The following is a 22,761-nucleotide window of genomic DNA, read 5'->3' as shown; positions in this document are numbered from 1 at the left end:
GAGTGTCGAGGTCTTTCATTCGTCGTACTTGATTACAGAAGTAATTAGCGTACTGCGTTTGCCCATCTGTGGAGTATTTTCGTGAATACAAATCCAACCGTAGTGCTTGTTGCAGATCCGCTCCCCAGTATCTCTGTAGGAATAAGCGCTTGAAACCTTCATAGTCTTCAAACGTATAACGGAAAGCATGGTACCAGTTGAGCACGTCTCCCTCTAAAAATTTCTCCGCTGTTCGCAGATGTTTTTCAGTAGGGATCTTCTGTTCACGAATATATTCATCAAGGTCCCTAATGAAATTTTTAGGCGTGACCCCGTTTAAGTTGTTGAATTTTCTAGGCCTGTCCTCGCTCATTCGGATAAAATTAATGATTTGAGGTACGCTTTGTGCCGGTGTAGTACTGAGATTTACTGTGGGTTGTTCAATGTGGGTAGTATTCTGAGACGATTCAGCTATGGGCGATATTCCTTCTGTTACAGTAGATTTAGCCTGTACGACCTCTTCGACATTACTCTGTCGGTCCATTAATGATGTCACTAAGACCCTAGTGCTCCTATCCTGCAACTTCAAGAATCCTACTTCTTTTTCTAATTTTTGGAGGGCGTCCATATTTTCCTCCATCTTCTGTTTCCCGGACTTGACATCTCCGGCAAGATTAATAATTTGCTCGAGTATTTCCGACTTGTCTTTGTCAATCATGCTCTTGATATCATCGAACTGGAGTGAAATATCTTGTATCTCCATTTGGTTGACTGAGATACTGTCCTTTACGGAACGGAGATCATCGTCGACCTTCTCTTTTATTTTCTTCAAGTCTTCTGCGACCTCTCCTCTAAGATTTTTCACTTGTTCTGACATCTCTTCTTGTGCCGTAGAAATCTCTACCTTTATAACATCTATCTCTTTCCTCACTGATTCAATGTTATTTCTGACTAGGACTACGTCACTCTGAAGAGCGGTGACCTTCCCGGTGATAACCTTATTATCCTCTTTAATCTGGCTCGTCAAAGTAACAACTTGTTCCAGGGTTTTTTTCTGATTTTCCCTGCACTCTAACACGATATTGTCAATCCGACAACTAGTTTCCTCCAGTTTTGCATATAGTTCGTCACGACCTTTTTTTGCCTCTTCCTGTATTGCAGCACCCATAATGTTCAATCTTTGACTCAACCGTTCATTACTATCTTCCTGAATTTTCCTATTCTCTTCCTGTATTTTCCTGAATTCCTCCTTATTCTCGTCTTGTGCTCTCCTACTCTCTTCCTGTGCTCTCCTATTCTCTTCCTGTATTTTTCTGAATTCCTCCTTATTCTCCTCCTGTGCTCTCCTACTCTCTACTGTCATAGTCTCTAATAACTTCCTAATCTCCTCGAGATCCATTCTATTATTCATAAAGTGACCTGTGTCAGCAAACGCCGAAATGCAGAAACTTTCCCCCCAGACATGTTGATTTTGATAAGGCAAATTCAAGTTTCACGAAGAAAATTCCTAACCCTCATTTTTCCATGTGAAACACATAATCTTAAGTAAAATACTCTGAAAATTCCGCGTACTCTGTTAGAATTCTACCTAACTGGGATGGCATTAAATCTGAAATGAACCTGCCGAACCGTGAATAATTCATAATTTGAGCAAGTCAATTTAAACCACGTGGAGAAGCAATTAATCAAGTTCCACGATGGATTAAGCCACATTTTTAAGCCACAAATCGAGCCCCACGGATGGGAAAAGCCACTAAGATGTGCCCGTCCTAGTCAGTCATCGAACACGAGACACCCCAGGGGTGCTCAGTTCGGTGGCTGTAGGCTTATAAAATAAATGAATGTGGCAGGATTATCATAGGGTTCATCAAATGAGTACGTCACAAATAGAAAACAAATATGACACTTTTATTCAATTAAATGCAGTATTGGCCATCCTGAAATCTATGATTATGATTATGATCGTTACGTTATGGAATTTAATCTGGCTCTTGAGGTAACAAACCTAGGCACACACACAAATGGGGTGGTACACGGCAGTTGTTTCCCTGACATTCTAACAGAGTATTTACATTGTAAAAAAAAATTTTTTATCGTCTTCAAAGTTATTAAGTTATTTGTTTAAAGTTGAATTGAAAATTTTCATTCAGAAAAATGAGGTCTGGGCCAAGCCTTCATCGATAATCTGGAAAAAATGCAGTAATTGTAAGAACGAATTTAGTAAAGAAATAACCAAGATTCAAAAAGTTAACACTTATGACAAAATAATAAAATTTACAGTCGTTATCTTTACGATAAAATGAAAAGTTGAATTTGCCTTGGTTTACTCTAAGTTAATCCGAGACGTCGGATATATCTGTTCACGTCGTCTCACATCTCCTTTCGTGAGAATTTGTATTGAACGTTAAGTATTTGACCAATGATTAAACTAAATAAAACGCCTCTCGGGCTTGCAAACGTAAATAAATGGGGATAATACCATCCATGTGGAGATCCTGTCCACTATCAATCAATAATATCAGTGTCACATGTTTCAGAATAGAACACATAAAAAGAAATAACCCTCTAAATACTAATAAATCACTACTTCTACAGCTAACTACGGAAATTGGTAAGAAGACTGTGAGTACTAAGAAGAAAATATCTACATTATGTACATGTCGACGAGTGTCGATCAACCGTTTTCACTCTCCTATTAACAAATTTATTGAGTTACAGCAAGATTGAGTTATCACATGAGAATAAAAATTACATCAACGAATGAGCTGGTATAATCATGAATCAGACATTATTTAGATATTTCGTCGAAGACTTATTCTTTAGACCTAAGGCCTTCTCGAACATTCCTCTGTACCTTGAGATTGAAATTACTGGATTACTTGAGAAAATTTGGGATATTCCCACGAATTAAAAGTACATCGATAAACATGGACTTTCATTTTCTTCATCTGAAGACACTAATATTAGGCTACACTACATTTTATCGCGTATAATCCATTTACACGTGAAAAGCTCAGTTTCGCGAAGATTCATGCCAATTATTCCATAAACTCTATACGTACAATGTACCACAATGACGACTTTAACTTGTCGCATCTTAATCTCAAATATGTAGCCGTGAAATATCAGGACCTACCATCGTCCTGCAAATACATAATATCCACTTAAAAGTGTCTCGATGATTAATTACATCCAATTAATTATCACATGCTTCCAATGCACATGTTCACATTAAATTCGCACATAGAATTAGGACTCAATATCCCGATGACACGTTGTCTCAGACACGAGGTACAAGTAGAAGTTCAAATACAAGGAAAATATAGAAAATACGGGCGAAATATCCTACCATTAAATCCATCAAACATAAACTAATTCATATTCGTGACGAAATTTACTCAATAAGCAGAGATGGTGTCGATAACACATGGATAACTCTGTCAGAACCCTCACTGTCAAATTCATGGCCACATGGTCATTAAATAGTCACATGTGTCAGTTTTATGACGTATTCGAGCAAATAAACTGCCATAAAAAGTATCAAAATAGCTTACTAAGAAAAAGAAAAGGATAGAACAAAACTACATAGAACAGATATAAATGAGACGTAATCGACTTAACTTATAGATGAATCTTCATGTCTGGAAGTCTGGGTTCTCAATCAGCCATGCCAGGAAGAAAGAATCTGCATCCCGGCGCCGCCAACGATGGTCAAAGGTTTAGAACCTCATGGTGAAGCACTGATAATCCATGAAGTGAGATTCCGTCCTCTTCTGGGATTTATTCACGTCCACGTCTTCCGCGTCCACTCGTAAGAAAGCTGAAACTTACACAAAATGTTTTAGAGTAGGCTCCAAGCACACACGTAACAGTATTTTAGAAATGACACGTACTTTACGGGATTAATGTCTGCACATTCGACGTCTGATCACAGCACTGTTCTAAATTATATCCAATTTTCAGACGTGTAGAGCACAGGAGTGAAGCGACGTTCCACGCTGAGCGACTGAAGGTAATAGTCCAAGACACGCCAGAGGGTGTGTGAGAACGAGTATTCGTATCACATGACTTAAATGTCATGTCTGGTGCACATACACGGAAGTAAAGTCAATTGAGGGGCTAAATTCTTCTCCTGTACGAATCCACAACTTCATCACCATCTTAGCCACAAGGTCGTGCAAATTATTCCAAAATTTCAGTTTTTAATTTATATCCTCCAAATGTGCTATTCTTTTATCCAGTTTATTTTACTTTCGTCCTTGAGCCTTCCGTAATTATGCACGTCGCCACCAAAGATATTACAAATATTTCGTTCATATCATCCCTCGTAATTACGAGTGACACGCGCTGGCCTCCTTCTTCCAGTCACCAACCTTCATTTTTTTATTTTTATTCCGTTAGCCAGTCGGCCGCTCTCTGCACAAAAAAACTCGTTCTCGCCCCTGCCAAGGTCGCGCGCACCCCATCTCGCCGACAAGCAGACACAAGCCGCACCAACACCTGTTCACTCATTTGTGGCCTGACGGTCACACTATCAATAAATACTACATAAGCAAAGTTATACAGAATGAAATTTCCGACCATTTATGTCTTGCACATTTTTACCGTACCGGCTATGATAACACAGATATTTATAATTTGTATTTTAGTTGCTAAGTCCATATCGACACCGAGCCACGAGGTAATGGGGTAACAGAATTTAATGAAAATCTGTATTTAGAGTCGGGGAATAAGAAACTACAGTCAAAGCTATAAACAATTTTATTCATCGGGCGAGTTGGTCGTGCGGTTAGAGGCGCACGACTCTGAGCTTGCATCCGGGAGATAGTGGATTCGAATCCCACTGTCGGCAGCCCTGAAGATGGTGTTACGTGGTTTCCCATTTTCACACCAGGCAAATGCTGGGACTGTACCTTAATTAAGGCCACGGCCGCTTCCTTCCAACTCCTAGGCCTTTCCTATCCCATCGCCGCCATAAGACCTCTCTGTGTCGGTGTGACGTAAAGCCACTAGCAAAATAAAACAAGAAATTGTAGTTTAGGGGAAGGCGCCTAAAATTTAAACATCTATGTTTTGGGTCCTATCGAAAAGTACTACATAACAAAAGTTACAGAGAATACAATTTCGGATCATTTATGTTTTATTCAGTTCTACCGTACCGACTATGATGAGTGGTATTTCAGATTCGGAAGAATAAATGTGAAGGCCTACAATATCGAAAGTACATAACATTGATCAACAATAACAGTACATTGACCATTGTTTGTTGTGATGTTATTTGTTTCTTATGCTGCCACTCAACTTCGATAGATGGGATTACTGCTGCGTACCGAGTATAACAGCCTGACTGCATATTGGGGGGAAATAGCCGGGGAGTTAGAACACTTCCTTCTTTAGCATGTCTTTCCTCTGGTCCATACATTTTCTGATACAGCTGGCACGTAACACACTGGTTCTTCATAGTATTCCAGTTATTCGATCCCTACTCTGAGGCACTGATTGGAATGAGAAGTGTGCATACTTAAGGCAGAGTAGTAGTAGTAGTAGTAGTAGTGGAAGTATGGCCTGGTCTAGAATAACAATTTAGGCATATTCCAAATTATAGCACCACAATCTATATATATATATAAAATAAGAGTTTTGTCTGTGCATTGCTCAGAATTTAAAAAGGATGGTATTTCAGTATAAGTCGTGCCCATAGTAACAAGGAAATGCACTTTCTACTTTTCCGTAATTTCTGTCTGTCTATTTGTATGTATGTAAATGCATCACTTGGAAACGGCTGAAGAGAATTTAATGGAAATCGGTATACAAATTCCGGTAATAAGTCGCTACAATCTCAGCCACAAATAATTTTCTTCACGCTGACTGAAATGGTACCTTAAGGGAAGGCCTAAAATTTAATTCTCAAATATTTGTTATTAATGTTCGTATCTTAACGAAAATCGGTAGGGGAAGTCGAGGAATAAGTCGCTACAATCTAGGCCATAATTAATTGTACTCACGCTGAAAAAAAATATAGTTTAGGGGAAGGCCTACAATGGAATTCTCAAATATTTATGTTATTAGTGGTCCTATCTTAATGAAAATCGGTATGCACAGTCAAGGAATAAGTTGCTATAATATATGCCATAAATAATGTTATTCACGCTGAATTAAATGGTAGTTTAGGGGTAGGCAGAAAATTTAAATCCCATATAATTATGTTATTGGTGGTCGTATCGATAAAGACTGCATAATATCTTAGTTATGTAGTATTATATTTCCGATCATTTGTTTATTATACATTGTTACCATAGCGGCTATGATCAGAGATATTCTTGAATTTGGATTTTTGCTACTAAGTCCTTATCAGCGCCGAGTCACGAGAAAATGGGTAAACAGGATTTAATGAAAATCGGTATGTAAAGCCGGAGAATAAGGGATTACAGTCTACGCTATAAATAATTTTATAAGACGCCCTAATATCACAGAGTCGAAAGAAAACTAAATGTGAAGGCCTACAACATTGAAAGCTCATAAAATTGATCAACAATAACATTACATTGAGCATTGTTTGTTGTGATGTGCTTTGTGTTCTGTTGCCACTCATCTCCGATAGATAGGGTTACTGCTGCGTACCGAGTATTTTTTTTAAAATTTGCCTTACGTCGCACCGACACAGTTAGGTCTCATGGCGACGATGGGATTGGAAAGGGCTATGAATGTAAAGGAAGCAGCCTTGGCAGCATTTGCCAGGTGTGAAAATGGGGATCCACGGAATAACATCTTCAGAGCTGCCGAGAGTGGGGTTCGAATACACTATCTCCCGCATGCAAGCTCACAGCTGCGCGCTCCTAACCACACGGCCAACTCGCCCAGTCGTACGAGTGTAACAGTCTGCCTAACTATTGGCGAGAATTAGCTGTGGAATTAGGTAACTTTCTTCTTTAGCATGCCGTTCCTCTGTTTCATAAATTTCCCGATACTACTGGCACGTAAAACACTGGTTTATCATAGCATTCGAGCTATTCAATCCCTACTCTGAGGCACTGACTGGAATGAGGAGTGTGCATATTTAACGGAATATTGGCAGAGGAGTGTTTACGGCTGCCTGCGGCTTGGTCATTCCAGCTCTGGAACTTTGGACTATTAGATCGGCACCATAGTACTGTTCGTTAAAAGTGAGAAAATGTGTAGTTTTTCATTTGATCGAGTATTTTATGTGATAACATTGCTTTCAATAGCTACATTCCCACTGACGTTTTTGTAATGACCTATGTTGACTTCAGTTAGGAAAACCACAAAGTCAGTCTTTCTGAGAATCCCGTAGCGAAGCACGGGTACATCAGCTAGTACTAGAATATGACAGTCATATATGGCACAAAATATATCTTTGTCGTGAGAGTTAATTGGAATGACTAACCCTTGTTTCACGATTTTAGTGGTTTGTCAACTCTAGCTTGTCACCCTTCATATAATGATACGAATTTCATGTGTCTATTTCAGACTGGTGTAGCCCACACTTGCCTATCCTCTTCAGTCCCGAGCCTGTTAATGCATTCGATGTGTTATATTTTGCTCAAATAATTTTTAAAAATTCACCATAGAAAATTCGTGTATTTCACAAAGTTATTTTATTCGTGTAGCATATATGCTGCATCAGGACTCAGAGTTGACTTTCCTACCATTATTACTTTTTTCTTAAATTATTTTGTTTTATTGTAAGTAGACAAAACCACATGTAGAACATATGCTACATACGGACTGAGGAGGCTATTGTTGTTTCTTGAAAAATGCTTGATTTTTGCATAAGCCTCTAGCTATATTGTACCCTTTGGTTGCTAATGTGCTAGAGCAAACTGTAGCTACGACTGAGATTATCATCGTCGCCAAGACAAAAGCGCGATTCATTATTGAAGACGACCCTTGCCATCATTTTAAAGTGGTCGTAACCTTATATTACATTCCGTATCATAGAAGGGAAGTGATGAAACTGAAGTTGAGAGAATTTGTTATTTCAGTATTTCTGAACTTTACTGATATAAAATATTTAGGGTGTGTTATATGAAGCTCTAGAATGGAAACCTCTTATTAAATCTCGCCGGTCGTTCACTATGCGAGCTTGCCCCAGGCCATCGCCAAGACAGTGAGTGGGTTGTTTCTCCTAGTAAATGGGCGATCTTCTTCTTCTTTTCGTTCGCTTCCTAGATTTTCGTAATTAGCTGGAGTCGGTATTTTTGGTTGATTTCCTCCATTATCTTCTATCTCGGATTCTTTCTTTGGAAATGTTTTGATGTCTCTACATCCTTATAACTCGAGCATTCCATCTCATTTTTGGTCCTCCCATCCATGGGTCCATAAAACACCATTATGTATTTATCGATCAATACTGATATTAGTTACTGGACCCTCAACAGAACAATTGCGGTTTGACTCTTAGACAGCGGTAGAGGAATTATATTATTGATTGCATGGGAAGTAAAATCAGGCAATCAGCCTCTCTTAACACTAATCAGAGAAAAAGGAAGGATGGAGTTCTGATAATAAACAAATAGAGGAAGGAATTAGAAGCGTCACGAAGGTCATGAAAGTAAAATACATAACACCGTCAGGATCAGAATAATACAAGATTTAAACAAGAGAAGCAAGTTCAGGGAGACACAAAGAGTTTTCCACGCAAAACAACTCGCAGTGAGGATCGGAGTTTGTTGCATTCAACACGTTGTAGATCCACTGCTAGAGCCACTTCATTGCACCAAGATCTTTGGAGGGCCACCGAAGTTAATGTAACGTATCAGACAGTACGAAACCAGCTGCACTATGGAGGACTTACGTCAAGGAGGCCTGTGCTAAAATCTCCTCTTAAGCAGCTCGTTTTAGGTGGACAACTATTCATCACGAACAGTGAAAACGTACACTATTTTCTGATAAGGTCACCATAAGCTTGCACCTATACAACAGGTGTGTTAGCGTTTGGATATTATCCGGTGAGAGAGTGAACGAGACCTTCATCCTGGTGCGCCATCAGCAGCGGGAAGGTTTCGTCGTGTTTTAGGGTGGGATCATGTTTGGTCGACGTAAGCCACTAATTCCTGTCCAGCGTAACTCGACTCGTCTGATATACAGAGACATCACTCAACCCGTAGTTGCAGGATTTACTGCGAGTACTTTACGCTAGTGAATGATAATGCTCGGTGACATTGAGACGAATGGAATACAGTGAATGGTGGGGCCGACATATTCTCCGGACATGAACACTGTTGAACATGCATGGTGTGAACTGAAGAGATCAATTGTGCACCGTTCTAGTCCTCCTGCTAGCATTCAGCAACTGACTGAAGTTATTATCCTATATTGGGATAATCTGGCCCCAAAGTACTTTGTTTCGTTGGTGCTGAGTATGCCTCGATGTGTTCAAGCATGCCTCTGGACCCGAGATGGCAATACACGGCATTAACCTGTCCCACAATGAACGATAAGTTTCAAAATCCCACATAACCAACGACCTTTCCTTCCGTTCCTCTTGCTTTTGTATAGCTGGCTGCATGTTTTATACGTTTATATGTATCTTTCGTGATGTGTAATGCACATCCGTATAAGTAAAATAAACATTGCACTAAACCAAAGTTGTAAAACATTTATTTGGCTCTGTTTTATGTTAGGAAAGTTACAAACAGCGTTTAGAGTATTTTTGTAGTGAATATTATATTTTAGGAGTCCACCCATTGTTTGGAAAAGTGTAAACATTCACCAGTATATTATCTATCCAAGACATGTATACGACAAAGTGCTCATTCTTTTCATCATGATTGTAATAAATAATAATGTTGTTGGTTTTATGTCCAACTAACTACTTCTTCCGGTTTTAGGAGACGCCAAGGCGCCGGAATTTAGTCCTGCAGGAGTTCTTTTGCGTGCCAGTAAATCTACCGACACGAGGCTGACGTATTTGAGCACCTTAAAATACCACCGGACTGAGCCAGGATCAAACCTGCCACCAAGATGGGGTCAGAAGGCCAGTGCCACAACAGTCCGACCCACTCAGCCCAGCCCATCATGCTAGTACTCGGTAACTTCTTGTGTCAGGACGTTTTTCACTCACTCAGCTAATTCAAACCGCAAGTGTCCCTGTGGGTTTTCATGTGGTAAATTGTTATTGTTTCAGGGGAAACTGTAACTTGTACTCCCTCCTCCTGACGGTATCTCTTGTCTGTCGAAAATGGCTTTTAAGAGGGAGGACCATGGGCTCTCAACATGGAACGTGGATTGCCACGCCCTTGTTGGCCCTTCTCTTCCTATTGCTCATGCCTTAATTTTTCTTCCTTTTCCTTCTGATTATTGTTAACAGAGGACTGTTCCCCAGTCGTGCGTTCTCTTAAAATAATAAAATAATAAATCACCGCCAAACCCACCTTGTAATTCCGAATCTTTTAAGATACGTCCCATGTTCGCCATCCTCTTGAAACTAGCTACACTAGGTGCATTTGTAATATACACAGGGTAGGTGTCCTCCGTCAGCGTCTAAAGTCTTTATAAATGCAATGACTGATTATTTTTTTCGAGAAATGTGTAATAACATGCAACGTATCATTTCACAAGTACATCATAAAAATACGTACGCCATACAGAAATTAAATATCCCTATACCTTTTCTTGTAAAGTAAACGCATTTAGGCTGGAAATACGAGCATGCGAGACATATCTATGGCTTAGCAATCATATACAATTACCGCCTGGTGTCAGCAGCGCAGTAGCAGTGGCTCAAATTGGTGGCTCGTATTCTTTCCTCCGCTCCCTGCGAGGTTCGGTCTGCGATGAAGTTTCTACGGAAATTGCGATGTGCCTCTCAAAAAAAGAGGCGTGGAATGCTCATTGCAGATGTCGTGCTCATCCATGGTAATGCTCGCTCACATACGGCTCGGCGCTCGGCAACTGTACTCCAGGTGTTCGGCTGGGAGGTGTTTAATCATCCAACGTACTGTCCTGCTGTACTGCTCCAAGTAATTTTGATCTTTTCTTGTCCCTCAAAAAATCCTGTTCTCCTGTCAGCATTTTTACTCGGACGAAGAACTGAAATGGAATGTCGCACGCTGGTTCCATTCCCATGCAGCAGACTTCTACGACACGGGTACACAAAATTTGATCCCACGATATGACAAGCGTCTCAATTCTGGTGAAGATTATATTGAAAAACAGCTCCGACATGCCGATAAAGTTTTTCACGTAACTACTGTATGTTACATTTTTTAAAGTTAGGAAAACTTAATTTCTGGATGGGCCTCGTAGTAGTTATATAATGTTTACATGTTCCTTTGTTGAACAAAAGTACCGAACAGTTTTCCTGTGATTTTCATTTGAACGTTTCACTGTGACGTTACGGATATGAATAAACTGGTTTGCTGATTCTTTGATGAAGAACATATCGATGGCCTAGATTGAATACCTCGTATCTCAAAAAGTTCTTCCTAGCTATTATTTGCCTTAAGAGTGGTCACGCCTCCCAGCCACACATGAATATGCAGTCCATCAGAACAAAGTTCATTGGGTTTATTTTCCTATGCTGATGCGTAAAGGAAAATGAACCTTATAAAATTAGACTGTAGGAGTCAGTAAATACGTCACGCAGACATACTTTCCTATAGTACGGTACGATAGGGTTCATTTTCCTTCACACGTTGGCATAGGAATAAAGAACACAACGAACATTGTTCTGATGGACTGCGTATTCATGTGTGGCTGGGAGGCTTAACCAGTCTTAAGGGAAGTAATGGACAGGAAGAACTTTGTGAGATACGAGGTTTTCATTCTAGGCCATCGATATATTTCATATTCATTTCAATAACTGCCAGTTAATAGTCGACCAGTGGCTATTAACAGTCAACCAGAAGACCATTGTAAGACAAAGGATAAATATATATTCCCCATGCACTAACAGCGATTACAGATATGTGATACCAAGGCCCTGTTCTATGCCAATCCAAATGGCCTGCAGATATTGGAGCGTCACGTGGTTAACATAGCGACATCTTGAAGTGTACTGCTTGGCTTGCTCAATCGGATCCGCTACCTCTCGCATCGACTGCTCCTCACTTGAACTCACGAGGTTCCCATTCATGCCTTCAGTCCAGAATTAAAATCCAGCACCCGGAGCCTCTGGGTAAGAGAGTAGCACGCTACTCCTACACCTTTTGACTAACTCTACGATTACTACTGCTATTAATGTTGTTATTATCATGTTATAGCTCTTGTGATCCTGTACTCTGTACGTCTGTTCTGGAAGAAGTTTGAGAAAAAGGCAGATATTCCTGTCTCTATGCAACCCTCCTTACAGCAATGAAATGCGAGCTGCATGAAATTTATATGGCGATGAGGGTGATTGATGTTTCAAGTATATTAACTATCCAAGAAGTATATCATTCAAGAAGTGTTAGGAAACAATATTACATTTTCAGGCTCTTGGTTCTGATTTTAATAAAATTGAGGGTAAATTCCAAGAAAAGGAACCGCCAATAGAAAAGAATATAGTACTCTCATCTCCTAGTTACGGATCCGCTGAAACTATTTTATTGCAATTCATTTATGTTTGATAAATGCATTATGTTTTCCTCTCATATGTATTTGACTGTTACCACACTAAATATCATTTATTTTGTCCTAGAATGCTATATTGTCTAGGACAACACGCATCTTCCCTTTCGTTAGCTTATTTAATGCTTACCTTCGTGTCACAAGTCTGTTGGAGTATAATAACATTAACAACGTGCCTTACTTAACGACTTAATTTAAGGATAGAAGATAATGGCACGACAATACAACAATTGAAATATTACTATATTTGATGTTATATTCAGCCTACTAGTAATAATTATATTGATTACTGTATTCTAGGACAGACAGGCCTTTTATCCATCTTATATCGACAGCTCCTCAGTTTGTCTCACAATCAGCCCAGAATTAAAATCCTTTCAATGTTCTGTAGTTGAACCCGCGGTCTTTGGGTAAGAGTCAGATACGCCACACCTGCACCACGGGGTTAATATGTATAAATAAGAAAAATGAAAATTAACAATTGATAATGATATATGTTTCACCTCCTTTCGAACGCTGAAGAATTTAACAAAGCCAGAGTGCCAGATTATGCAAATAAAGTGGGGTCAGTAAATGAACTGACATGGGGCCCTCACATGTGGTCTATGTAATCTTAAATATCATTCACCAGCTTCGAAATTCATTTATGTAACTTGATGTGTGAAAATTAAGGGCTTTTATCTTCCTTCCTTCCTTCCGAATAATGTTGCTAGAACTGACAATCTCCCTACTTTGTTCTTTAAATAACATTCAGAATTTAAACCAAACCCTATGGCGTAACAGGCCCGAAGGACCTTGGCCTACAACCCCTGTGGGTGGGGGCGGTAGAATAACACCCACGGTATCCCCTGCCTGTCGTAAGAGGCGACTAAAAGGGGCCTCAGAGGCTCTGAACTGTGGAGCGTGGGTTGGCAACCACGCGGCCCTCAGCTGAGCCTGGCATTGCCTCCACTTACTTGTGTCAGGCTCCTCACTTTCATCTATCCTATCCGACCTCCCTTGGTCAACTCTTGTTCTTTTCCGACCCCGACGCTATTAGGTTTGCGAGGGCTAGGGAGTCTTTCATGTTCACGCCCTTCGTGGCCCATGTCTTCCTTCGGCCGATACCTTCATTTTTCGAAGTTTCGGACCCCTTCCGTTTTTTCACTCTAATTAGTGTTATATAGAGGATGGTTGCCTAGTTGTACTTCGTCTTAAAACAATAATCGCCACCACCACCATCACCTTGGCCTATAAAGCAATCGGTGCTCACCCCGACGGCTTGCAGCCGTGTGGTCAGCAGGACGAAACTTCTCGCCCGTTATTCTTGTCTTTTCATACCAGACCGCTATCTCACCGTCAGATAGCTCTTCAATTGTAATCACCATACATCTGTCCGACTCGTTGGCTGAACGGTCAGCGTACTGGCCTTCGGTTCAGAGGGTCCCGGGTTCGATTCCCGGCCGGGTCGGGGATTTTAACCTTAATTGGTTAATTCCTATGGCACGGGGGCTGGGTGTATGTGTTGTCTTCATCATCATTTCATCTTCATCACGACGCGCAGGTCACCTACGGGTGTCAAATAGAAAGACCTGCACTTGGCGAGCCGAACCCGTCCTGGGATATCCCGGTACTAAAAGCCATACGACATTTCATACCAGACATCTGATTTGTAGGCAAATGCATATTTTGTTTACCGATATGCAGACCTCCAAAACCGACAAGGAAGTGCGTTTGAAGGTGAAGATCGATCAATTATTAGGTTTAATAGTGCATGTTTGTATATATTTGAGATTAGTGCATACATTTCAAATTTCGGATTTATTGTGCGTGTTTCCGACTAATATGGTGCATTTTTAACATGTTTTACAAGCAGTCTTCAAGAAAATGTAAAGTAATTAATGTCATGAACTCTTTCGGCAATGAAACAGTTCAAAGGGAACTGGCACTTATCAAGAGAAACTTCCAGATCATACCATAATCAATCAAGAAGTTAGAAAAACGTCGGTTCCGTTGTGATGATTCGCTGGGCATTATGGAGAACGTGAAGCGTGAACTGGAATGGATCCCAGGAAACCTCAGACATGTCATTAAACGACATTCAGGCTACGACATAATGGTAGCTATAAACAAATATTTGCCTGATACTGATAATGTGGATCTACCAGAATGTTTAACACCTACACTCGCTCCCGAGTTCAAGTTCTATCCTGTCACATCCGTAAATACAGAGAGATTATTCTCCGCATTGAAGATAGTTTTAACAGATAAACATCACAGATTTATACCAGAACATTTGCAGAAGACTGTTGTAGTGTACTGTAAAGCAGATTATGGACAGGAAAAGTAGGCTGTGCTTAAAATGAAAGACGAACGTGTATTTAAGTGTGTTTCTTCAAGTTTGTGTGTTTTCTCACCGTTTTCTTACAACCTTACTAATTGTGTTAGCATGTGTATTAAATAACGCACTGTGTCTTATCTAGCACACGTACTCATAGTGTTTTAACAGTGAACACGTCTCACAAACTATGCACGGATTGTTTGTACTTGTGAAACAGCTGCGGCTGTGATTTTTAAAATTCAATTTTCATTCATGATAATGATTTTATGTATTGGTGTGGGTGAATCGCGCGAGTCTAGTAAAGAAATGCTACGTTTGCATTTCATACAAGTTAGATATATGGTTTTTCAGGCGTTTGCTCTTTTAACCAGCGTTTCGTCTTAGGTCTGACACTAGACTCTTCAGAGTGGGATGTGTCAGACCCTACCCACTGACGCTGGGGTGTATGCAAGTGAACTTATCAGAAGCCTATTTAAGAGGCACAGTCTGATAACTTCATACGGGAGATAAAACTCCATAATGGAATAAATGCCCGCCTAGCAATTCCAGATGGAAATTCAAAAATTAGATATGCTCTATTGGTGGAAAAATATCTAATTCCCTCCATGGGAACTTAGAATTTCCATTTGGAATTGCTAGGCGGACATTTATTCCATTGTGGAGTTTTATCTCCCGTATGCAGTTATCAGACTGTGCCTCTTAAATAGGCTTCTGATAAGTTCACCTGCATAAACCCCAGCGTCAGTGGGTAGGGTCTGACACATCCCACTCTGAAGAGTCTAATGTCAGACCTAAGACGAAACGCTGGTTAATAGAGCAAACGCCTGAAAAGCCATACATCTAATTTTTGATATGCTCTGTTGGTCGAAAACTATCTAATTCCCTCCATGGGAACTTAGAATTTCCATCTTTCATACAAGTGTTGAATAGCATAAAAATAAGTACATGCTTAAATGCATATTTCACCACTTTTTTGCAGCAGAGTTGCATGCTTATATTGGTGACTTACACAGCATATAAACCCGATGTCCAGTAATCTCGCAGGATGAGTGGACCTCGAATCAGACCTCAGATCGTGGTAAAACTCACTGACCTGGCCGGAAATCGAACCTGGGACCTTTCACTAAGAGGCAGGCACGCAACCCCTACACCGCTGCGCCAGCAACAGTCAGCATTGAAGCTGTGATAATTTCATTAAGTACGTAATCAATCAATGCGGAGGCACTCAGATTACTTTAACGAGATTGTGATGTGTATCCTTCCTTCTCACAGAATCGTCCCACAGACAATAGACGCCCCTTCATGGAGACTTCACTGTAATCTATTAGAGCATTAGTATCCGCTGAGTTATAATAGTAACCATCAACAGTAACAGCATCCCGGCATGTGTGTGTTTACGATCTACTTGCCTTAAATAATGCCCGATGAATTACTTCCTCTATTACGACACCTCACAAATAGTGCATAATATAATACTGGATAAACGATTACGTAGGTCAGTTAATTTGGACAGCCCTGATAGCCTAATCCCATGCTCGGTTTGGTAACATTCTCGTGGTCAGCTAGACACGAAACTCAACAGCTGGTCTATCGGCTCGAACGGAAAGCCCGAGGGAATCAACTTAAATTGAATCGTGACAACAATGCAATATCGATGTGCTGATAGCAGTCCTCCCCACCTGACATTACAATGGTCGTCATGGTGAGTAACCAAGTTGGTATCTGATAGAGCACAGCACAGATGGCGCCAGGGGAACTGTACGTCAAGGACTAATTCTATAATAAAGTTCTTAATGAATCATGTTGTGTTTCTTAGGAGGAAATAGAAAGCTGTAGATTACCGATGTTTAGACCAGATTTGCCGATAACACAAAACCACAAAGAAAAGGAATAATTACTACAACCTCTGATGCATATCAGTCACTAATAATATCAACAATTTATTTTACGTCGCACTGACACAGATAGGTCTTACGGTGATTATGAGATAGCAAAGGACTAGGAGTGGGAAGGAAGCGACCGTGGCCTTAACTAAGGTACAGCCCCAACATTAGTTTGGTGTGCAAATGGGAAAGTCCGGAAAACCTTCTTCAGGGTTTGAGATGTCTCTCCCCAAACTCGGCGATAAGAGTTTCAGCTCATGGTTGTAGACGCATGTAATGTGTCATAAGCCTGAATGATGAAAATTCATTCAATTCACTGACAGTCGGGTTCGAACCCACTATCTTCCGAATGCGATCTGTTAGCTACGTGACACAAAGATCGCAGCCACTTTCTCGGTAATCATTAATAAGAAAATAGGACTGATCTCTAACAATGCGTCGCTCTGTGAGTTTCTTTGTTTACTTAACAAGTTCCCTTCATAGAATGAGGAGGTCAAATGGACTGTGCAACGATTGACGTTTGATACGGTAGATCGTGGAAGATTACTGGCAAAAATGACTGCAATTGTACTAGACAAAAGAATGACTGAATGGCTGGCTATATTTATGGAAAATATAACTCAGATAATTAGACTGGGTGAAGCATTATCTGATCCTCTAATCATTAAAGAGGGAAATTTCTCAAGGCAGAACTATTGGACTATTACAGCAGCATTGTCCCAGAAAGATTACGAGTACATGATGCCATGTGTTGCTGACGTTAAAAGCAACCGAAGAGTAGATATAATCGCAATTGACCGAGATAAGGGTTTTTTTTTTCATATATTCTGGACTCCACTATTAGATGTGAGGTCGGGGCGAGTTGGCCGTGCGTGTAGAGGCGCGCGGCTGTGAGCTTGCATCCGGGAGATCGTGGGTTCGAATCCCACTGTCGGCAGCCCTGAAGATGGTTTTCCGTGGTTTCCCATTTTCATACCAGGCAAATGCTGGGGCTGTACCTTAATTAAGGCCACGGCCGCTTCCTTCCCATTCCTAGGCCTTTCCTATCCCATCGTCGCCATAAGACCTATCTGAGTCGGTGCGACGTAAAGCCCGTAGCAAGAAGAAGAAGTTGTGAGGTCGATCCAAGTCAGCCAACAGAGGTAGACGCGGAGAAGCGAGCCATCTATGAACCAACCACCAGCTACTTCAAAGAATCATACAACATCTCTTGTATAAGGGTTGTAGGACTTTACATGGGGGTAAGAAGAACCATATCAAAATTCTTAGACGAGCTTTTCACCAGTGTGGGCATTCCCAAGAATCTGCACTGTGACTTAGCGGTCTTGGCCATTAAAGGCTTCGCCCAAATGCCGTACTCAGGATAGTCAAGGCTGAAGAACACAGTTCTAATTCTATTGAGGCAAATTCCAATTCCCAAATTCAAATTGTACTTTGTTATAAGGGACTTTTATTAATGCAGGATCAGGCGAAAATACAAATTTTATTATACTTCAATAACCTATGACCATGCCAGTACCAATATAATTTATTGTGTTTTACTATTGTATGATAAAATTATGTTCGATAAATATTACATGATATAGCCACCTTAACACAATTAGAATATTCTGTTGAACGCCTGTAATTAGTCTTTTCTATGAGGTTACCTTCAATGTATATATGACCGACCTTCGTCCCACTTCTCTACGGCGTCTGGCATAAAGTAAGATGAAACTTCGTAGCACTGTATCGAAGACGCCGTGTGTCCGACCACTTTACACCGGTTGTATATTTTTTACGATGCCTGTTATTTTGACTCTATTCATTATAAAAAGTTAATAACTCAGATTTTTTATCCAATACGCATTTCAATCTCTTGATATACTCTATTCAGACATGTTACGTACAATCCTCGTATCTACTAAAATTCTTCTTAATTCTTTCGTGTTGTAATAATTATTTCATTTCAAGTTGCTTCGAGGTGCATTTGGACTCCTTTCCAAGACAAAACTGTAATATATATTAGCTGAATAATGACAATAATTTCATTGGCTTTACGTCCCTTTAACTGCTTTCACGATTATCGGAGACGCCGAGGTGCCGGAATTTAGTTCCGCAGGAGTTATCTTACGCGCCAGCTATTTTTCTACCCACACGAGGCTGACGTATTTGAGCACCTTCAAATAGCACCAGACTGAGCCAGGATCTAATCTGCCAAGTTGGTGTCAGAAGGCCAGCGCCTCAATCGTCAGCTCGGCAATAATAATAATAATAATAATAATAATAATAATAATAATAATAATAATAATAATAATAATAATAATAATAATAATAATAATAAAACTGTAATAATAATAGTAGAAGTAGTAGTAGTAGTATTTATTCATTTATCATGTTGTTTACATATTTACAGGACTCTGTTTCATATATACATAACTCTTCTAATAACATTATTACTTGAGAAACATTAATCTTGTAACTAAACCACATATATTACAGAAGTATTATTATTATTATTATTATTATTATTATTATTATTATTATTATTATTATTATTATTATTATTATTATTATTATTATTATTATTAACATATTAATACTTAAAATAAATTGAACTTGTAACTATCTCTTGCACACATAAAATAAATTATTATTATTATTATTATTAATAATAATAATAATAATAATAAAATGAGTGTATCGTGAGCCCCAAACAGCATCGAAGGGAAGTTACAAGAGGTAGTACTGTAGTTTTGTAACAATAAAAGGGGTTAAAATCATTTAAGCTCTTGGCTTTTTTAATCGTGAAATTACCAGCGTTTCGCCCCAGTGTAACAGTTGGCCCATCAGTTGGATTGCTGCACCTTTCCAAGACGCTGGCTGCTAGTGCGCCGTTATTATTATTAATTTCGTGTGGCTATTTCTAGCCGAGTGCAGCCCATGTAAGGCAGACCCTCCGATGAGGGTGGGCGGCATCTGCCATGGGTACGTAAGTGCGTGTTATTGTGGTGGAGGATAGTGTTGTGTGTGGTGTGTGAGTTGCAGGGATGTTGGGGACAGCACAAATACCCAGCCCCCGGGCCATTGGAATTAACCAATGAAGGTTAAAATCCCCGACCCGGCCGGGAATCGAACCCAGGGCCCTCTGAACCGAAGGCCAGTACGCTGACCATTCAGCCAACGAGTCGGACAGTGCGCCGTTAAGACACCACTGATTAAAAAGAAAAACGGGGGTTGCTTATATTATGAATGAGTAGTATATGTCTAATAAAATCTTGTTGCTAAATATTTTAGCCAGAGTAGGCTCTATATCGAGCCTAAAAACACAAAATTGAAGAGTGTATGAGGGCAGTGAACCTATCTTTCTCTACCGATGACTGGAGATCTTCGTGTGAGGGCACTGACTCGTAGAGAGCAGAGCTGGCCCTTTGTCACCGTGCCTTCAGCTCCTTGATGATGGGGATTAGAATTAATCACAGTGATAAATGCCAAGCTACAAGAAGGGGAGTTCAAACTGTGAGACGTGGAGAGCAATCGCGAACTACCATGAAATGGGAGATTCACGCATTACGGCACTCCTATTGGCTATATGATAAGCCAATGGCCTAAAAATGTATTATAGATTAGTAGGCAGTAAAAAAATAAAAAGAAAGAGCAGCTTTTTTTCATAGAATTGTGCCGTCAGAGAAGTGCAAAGTACCTGAACAGTTCTGCTATTTGTAACCGTGGCACCAATTGGGGTACAGTGGTTAGCACTGTACATGGCGCTCTAACATTGTTCAGTTTATCCCAAGATTTCTGGCTTAGCAGGAGTCACTCGTGCTCATTCCGGTTTTGGCCGTCAGTTTAACTGCAAGATTGTACCACAGTGTTGCTGTAGGAACTATCTTCAACCTTGAAAAGATAGTTTGCCATGATTATCGCTGTGTTAATACCAGTAGTTGTTACAGTGGTGTGTGTGTGTGTGTGTGTGTGTGTGTGTGTGGCGCGGGGGGGGGGCAGTCTGCGATTACATCATGGACAGAAAGATGGCATGGCATTGCGTTAAACTGGGTAAATTGGCCACTCATTCAATGAAAATGCTTCAGCAAGCAAATGGCAATGAGGCAATGAGGCAATGAGTCAGGCGCTTCACTGGTTGAAGAACGTCCCTTGAAGAAGAAGAGCGCTCTGCAAGACCTTTCATGAACATCATCCACGAAAATGTGGATTGAATTGGGGAATTTGTGCCTGAAACACCGTACGGACACTGCGGACAATTCTAACGTCGGAATTGTTCCTTCCCCGATTGCTGGCCCTTGAGCAGAAGGAACATCGCGTCGCAGTGTACTAAGATCTCAATGAGCGTGCCGCAGATGATCCGTCCTTCGTCTTCAGGGTCATCACCGATGACATGTCTCAAGAGGATTATGGAACCTGACACCAGGTACTCCTTGGTCGTGAGTTTCTCTCCCAACGCAACATTTTATCGCTTCCGTAGTCAACCAATTCGCCCGATTTAGCTGCTACCAACGTCTACCCTTTCTCGAACATTCCTTCAAAAATATTTACTGTACTAATGAATCAAGTTCTATGTTTCTGTTTACTTGTGAATATTATTGAAAATACCGTACATAAGACTCGTTCAAAAATGTATTTGAGAAACAAGCTCTATTATTGTTGTTTTCTTCTGTTATTTTGTGAGTATTGTTAATATATGGGAATGTTTGGATTAATAGTTGTTCCTCATTTCTCATGCTTGTGCTCATGTTAATAATAATGTTATTTGCTTTACGTCCCACTAACTACTTTTTAAGGTCTTCGGAGACGCCGAGGTGCCGGAATTTAGTCCCGCAGGAGTTCTTTTACGTGCCAGTAAATCTACCGACACGGGGCTGTCGTATTTGAGCACCTTCAAATACCACCGGACTGAGCCAGGATCGAACCTGCCAAGTTGGGGTTAGAAGGCCAGCGCCTTAACCGTCTGAGCCACTCAACTCGGCAGTGTGCTCATGTTAATCATGGCCACGCAATACTATATGTACGTAATACGACCTAGTAGGTTGAAAGTCGATTTCGACTATAATAATAATAATAATAATAATAATAATAATGATTTAGCCCACTAAGAAGCGCTCATGACTAGTTCTTCCTCGATGCGCTCCTTTGTTCCCAATACCTCTTGAGCCCTGCTGATAATTTCTCCTTTCTCTCTTGTGAAAGGGGCTTCCGACTTCTAGGAACTCTAGGTGGTGGGGTCCAAGACTGTACCATAGCACAAAATTTGGAACGATCTTCTATATCAATGTCTGAAATCCCAGCCGAATCCAAGTCCTTCTGTACTTCATTAAGCCACAAGCTTCCAGTCTTGTAGCTTTTAACCAAAGAAAAGATCTTCTTGGTAAGCCTGTTGCTGTCCATTCGTTGTAGGTGTCCGTAGAACTTAAGCCTCCTACGTCGGATGCTGGTATTGGCTGATTCTAATTGCCGATACAGCTCAGAGTTCGATTTAAGTCTGTAGGTTCCATCTGGGGGCAATCTCGGTCCATGAATTTTCCTTTCGGCTTTCTCTAGATCATCCATGGTGCCTTTTTTGTTCATCAGGAGGGTCTCTGAGGCGTACAAAAACTGTGGTCTGACAACAGTTTTGTAACACTGCAAACACTGTATATTTGTACATATGTCTACCTGTATCCTAGATTATGTTATGCGCATTATTGCTATTATTACTATTGTTATGTTGTTATGTTGCAGATATAGCCACCACAGGGAATCAAGCGAGGGAGGACTGAGAGAAGAAATACATCATGACGAAGACATCTCAGCCATAATAAGGGACGACCCAATCCACCCCCGCCCCTGCCAACGACAAGGGAGTGGACAGATAATCCACCCCTGATAATACCATTTAATATATTTTCATTATATCATTTACTTGTTTTACAGGACACGACAGCGGGAGAGAGCGGCCGGCACTCTAAAGTTTCAAATGTATATATGTACAAATTGTTGCAGAGACAAGTGTGTTCAAACAACACCGCACAGAGG

Source organism: Anabrus simplex, chromosome 7 (genome assembly GCF_040414725.1).
Source record: "Anabrus simplex isolate iqAnaSimp1 chromosome 7, ASM4041472v1, whole genome shotgun sequence".
NCBI classification, from domain to species: domain Eukaryota; kingdom Metazoa; phylum Arthropoda; class Insecta; order Orthoptera; family Tettigoniidae; genus Anabrus; species Anabrus simplex.
The sequence above is the reverse complement of the archived record's forward strand: the minus strand, read 5'-3'. Positions refer to the sequence as shown.